Source organism: Tupaia chinensis, unplaced genomic scaffold (genome assembly GCF_000334495.1).
Source record: "Tupaia chinensis unplaced genomic scaffold, TupChi_1.0 Scaffold000112_1, whole genome shotgun sequence".
NCBI lineage: Eukaryota > Metazoa > Chordata > Mammalia > Scandentia > Tupaiidae > Tupaia > Tupaia belangeri.
Genome location: NW_006159576.1, coordinates 150,792 through 155,735, shown reverse-complemented (window position 1 = coordinate 155,735; position 4,944 = coordinate 150,792).

Genomic DNA, 4,944 nt, shown 5'->3' with positions numbered 1-4,944 from the left:
AGCAGACCATAGCCATCTTTACCTTATGTTAGAATATTGAGGTCTAAATAGCTACTAAAGAGAATCTGTTGCCCTCAGCTACAGTTGCATTGAGTTCCAGTGAAACCAGCTTTGGGCTATGAAGACTTAGCCATCGTGACTCCATCTTAGCCTTACCCTGTCTGTGTGCCCAATATCTCTATCTCCTGCCTTATAAGCAAGGAATCATTAATTCTATAGTCATTAACCAGACTATAGAGGAAAAACACAGAGACTTTGTTAAAAAGAAAACCACAGTGACTTCCTTTCAGGGCCCTTACCCTATCCACCTATAAGTGGGGTTTAAGTCCTCTCTCAGAGTTAGTACTGGCAAGACATAATTATTTAAGCTTTTAGATTGAAGCAATATAAACACTGTAAATTATAACACTGTGAAATAGCCCCTAACAGGGCTACCATAGCCCTTTAAACATTGGTAGGGGTGAAGAAATTTGCCCTCCAAGGTGCACTGAAAATAGGAAAATTAATAAGAAAAAGCGTTTGGATTTACTTTAACATGTACATACATACCTGGGAGCCATACAACATAGGATGGAAGAATGGCAGGGTGGTGGATGAAGTACCTCATCGTAGGAGCCGTAATGGGGCCAGTGATGGAGGGCTTAGTACTCAGCCAGTGGTTAGTAAGTGATTCTCTTTGGAGGCCGAATGAAACCAACATGTTTTTGGAAGGTGACACTGCACAGAAAAAAGAGGTCATCTTACTATGCGGGCAATGTCTTGAGGCTGCCCTCAGAGGACGGTGTCCTGAGTGAGGAGACCTTTGGTATATTTTATTTCTGGTTGCTTAATGATGTTTCTAGGGAGGAGGCTGAAGACAGCTGTATCTCTACTGGAAAGGAATTCTCCGTAAGAGAGGTAAACTCCAGAGTGAGTGCCTCCGGGAGCTTGGTGGGGGAAAGAGGCGAGGTTACAGAGTCCTTGATTGGCTTCTGAGACCTCTGAGCGTCTCACAGTGCCCGTCTTTGGGTATCCGTGTCTGAGCCTGGACACACGTTTCGGGTAAATGAACCCTCCTGTGATTTGTTAGCAAATGTCCCTTTCCTAGTTCCAGTCCTTTAGTAGAAGTACTCTGAGTACCAAGAAGCCTGATATCTCACTTCCAGCTCTCTATCTTGAAGACAGCCCAAAAAAAGAGACTGGAAACAAACAAACCTCTTCTTTGTAGTTCCGCCTTGTTTGTTCATGTGTGTTTTATTTGTTTGTTTTCCTTTTTCGGCACCTACGCCAGTCCATTTCTAAGAGCTAACCATAGAGCATCAGTGAGAAATCCATGAGAACCCGTTTGAGCCAATAGATGGTCAGGGTCCTACAGTCTCTTCTCAGGAGTCTCCATTTTGCTTGTTTTCAGATGGTCTAGAGACCTCTCAGTACATGTGTTTGAGGCAGCAGGCTGGGGGACATTGGGCATTTCAGGATCATATTAAATACTGGATTCTATAATGACCACACTACACTGAGCAATAAAATGTGTGACATCGGGGCCAGCAGGTGTTGTCGTGGTTAAGGCACTTGACTCCCACATGGCCGACCATAGATTTGAGTCCCCAGCCCAACAGTTTGAAAATCACACCAGGCATGTGTGTGTGCATGTCTAAAATCCTAAGAGGAGAATGGAGGATTGTGATGTGACCGTCATTTGAGGGAGTGATTTCTCACTTTCCCTCTCACTGTCTCCCTCTGTCTCCCTCTGGAAAGTGTACAAAAAAAAGAAAATGACACACACACAAAAAAAGTGTGATATGTACACCCCTGTTCCTCCCTTTGCCTGCCAAGCACAAAGGACATAATGGGAATGGCCCCAGGGAGTTACTGAAATGCCCAAATCTGATCACTCCAGAGGCGCGGGTCCACCCAAGCAGAGGTGGACAGACTCAGCTATGCTAAACTTAGACATAGGCGCTAATCTAAGAGACTGTGCCCACCTGGGGCAGAAAGGAAGCCCTCTCCAAAGCCACTTTGCCATTTGCTCCTGGCACCGTGACCAGAGCACATTGCTCCTGGCCACTCTGAGATGCTTGCAGACCTTGGTAGCTGAGGCTCTGCCAGGGACTCACCCCCTGCATCCTGGACTCAGTGCCCATTCTTGGACCCTGTGTGAGACCCCCCAGGAGTGGACTGGACTGGCCCCTCCCTTTGAGGGCAGACACTTGGGACACTGTGGGCCCATGACTGCCATTTCACCTCCAGAGACAGCTCAGGGAGATTGGCTAATGTGAGTTGTGATCCCCTGATCCGACTGCACTGCTATGCTAAATTGTATGCTGTGCGGCTAAGTCTGACATTGTGGAAAGACACACATGCATCCAGGGCCTGTTCTAGGTAGTCAGACAGACATGGGCAGGAGTCCCAGGACAGCAGGGAGAAGGGCCTCTGACCTCTCAGGGGTCACAGCCAGATCGCCGGCATCAAGGAGAGGAATAGTTTACCTGCTTGTATTGCCTAAACCATCATGAGAGGACCGGGAGAATGTAACTTTCTCACCCTCCTGCAGCGATGCATGGTCATGCTCACAGGCACCATGCTGGATGGTTGGCTGATAGTTCACCTTCCACAGGTGACATAGACTGGTGTGGCCAACGTGTCCCTATGCGTGTGCTCACACCTTCAAAATCCACAGTGGGCATTTTGAATGTGTGCATGACGTCCCCCGGCTGGAGCACTGGAATGTTTCTTGCTAGGCAGGAAGTGCGTAAGCACAGCAGAAGCCCGCGAAGACAAACAATAGCGCCGGCTACAGTCACATACCTTTCTTGCTAAATATTCTTAACAAGACCTCGCAGTAAAAATAATACCCTACCGGTTCCAAGTGCAGTTGCCGCCTGGCAGCCTGCCTGCTCAGACTTCTCTAAGTGTACTATTAAATTTCTTCTGTCTGTAATTTCCTTGCGCCTGTGGCTTAATTTATGTCTCTGGACAAGTCTCTGATCGTAGAGATCTGGGCCCAAGAACCAAGCAGCCCATCACAAAGCTCCTCAGCTCCCGCTCTAACACTGGTTTTGTTCCCTTGCCCAAGACGCTACTGGCAATCAGCGCGTTTTGTTTAGGTAAATCTCCGATCTGTTGACAATTTGAAAATGAATACGTTTTTAATAATATTTTAAAGTAAACAACACTTATGGGTAAAAGACCGATTAAAATCAATTCTCTATTCAGTAATGGAAACTGAGATCATTGAGATAGTATCAGAGGTCCAAAGTCACAAAATCCCCTGGCTCATGTAATGGTCCCCAAAAGAATCCAATTCAGTAACTCCCACGGGAGTCAGTTTTGCAGCTTATGATGTTGTAGACATTTTAAAAGATGCTAATAACAAGTATTTTAACAGAAGAAATACTCTTTTTATAAAAGTTTATTCATTTATTTCTTTCTTAATAAAGAAAAAATAGATAAACAGAAACTAAGGCAGACAGATGACCAACCTCCAACATGGTCTTGATGTTCTGATCCACTGTAGTGTCAGCCTGCCAGGATCCCAGGGAAGCTTGCCTAGAATGCTCAGGGAGGCCTAGAGTCGCTTAGATCAGAGCCTGTCTGAGTTAGTACCTGGTGATTCTGTCCACTTCTGCTTGGCTAGACCAGCGCGTTTGGAGTTACCAGGTTTGAGCCCTTTTCCATGCGGTCTGATATAGAACTGGAACATTCTTTGGAACTGCGTGTGCTATTACCAAACTCAAGACAAGTTTGCTCACCCAGGTGCTACAAACCAAACTGTAGGGACATGGGATAAAGAAAGAAAATAAAGCTTTATTGCAAGGCACAAAGCCAGGAGCTCATACTGAAAAGGCTCTATTTCCTCAAGGCGTTCCCCACATGTGGCTATTTTTTTATTTATTTATGCCTTAAGGTGTGAACAGTCACTGAAGAGAGATGGGGAGACAGAAAGAGGGAAAGTGAGAAATTACCTCCCAGAAAAGATGGCTATGCTGAAATTCCTCCTGCATTCCCCTCTTGGGATTTTGGACATGCACATACAGACACCTGGCACGTTGCCATGAGCTTTCTGAAGGAACTTCATGTATCTCTTCTTGCTAATTTGATTACATTTCTGAACCACACTACCTACCACATCATCAAGTATCTCTTAGCTAAATAATAAACACTAAAATTATAAATTTATTTTTATAATTTTGCCAAAGGGTGCATGTTCTCACCCTTTAGAGAGAGAAAAAGAAAGAGAAAGATTAGGAGAGGAAGAAACCACTCCCCATGAAGCATACTCATGCCGCAATCCCTTTTCCATTTCTCCATCTTGTTGGAATTTGGGGCATGCACGCACATGCACCTGGTGTGTTTAGTGACTTTCCTATCTTAGGAAGTCTGCACTGGTCTTTAATTAATGTATGAATACTTTGTTCTTATTATATGAGGCCTGAACCTATGACCAATGACTTACAAGGGCTGTTCTCCCCCTTCCTGCCAGCAGAGCATCTTCTCCTCTATAAGTAACTCATGTCTTCCCCTGCTAGACCTCTGGATGTGTTCTTAGAATCAGTAAACACGGGCAAGCCCTCTCAAATTTGGCCCCCTCCCCCTTACAGCAAGGTAATGGGAGGCCTACCATTTCAACATACTGGCCTGGTCATCATTGACAGCACTCAGCCTTCGGGAAGGGGTATAACATGGAGAGGCACAGCTGGGAGATTTAGGGGCCCTCCCCAGAAAAGGTATGCATCACTTCCATCTTCTTTCTGTTGGAAAGAACATAATCATTTAGCTGCCTCACTGCCAGAGAGAATAGGGACCATGGAGAAAGGGGAGACGGAATTTTGATGGATATTTAGCAGTCTCTGGCATAATAGATGAGAGAGGCTGAGCCATGAGAAAACAGCAGAGGAGTTCATGGTTAGAGGTGGAAATCATGAAAAGAAATACCTCAGAGTTGAGAGAAGGTAGAAATCAGCA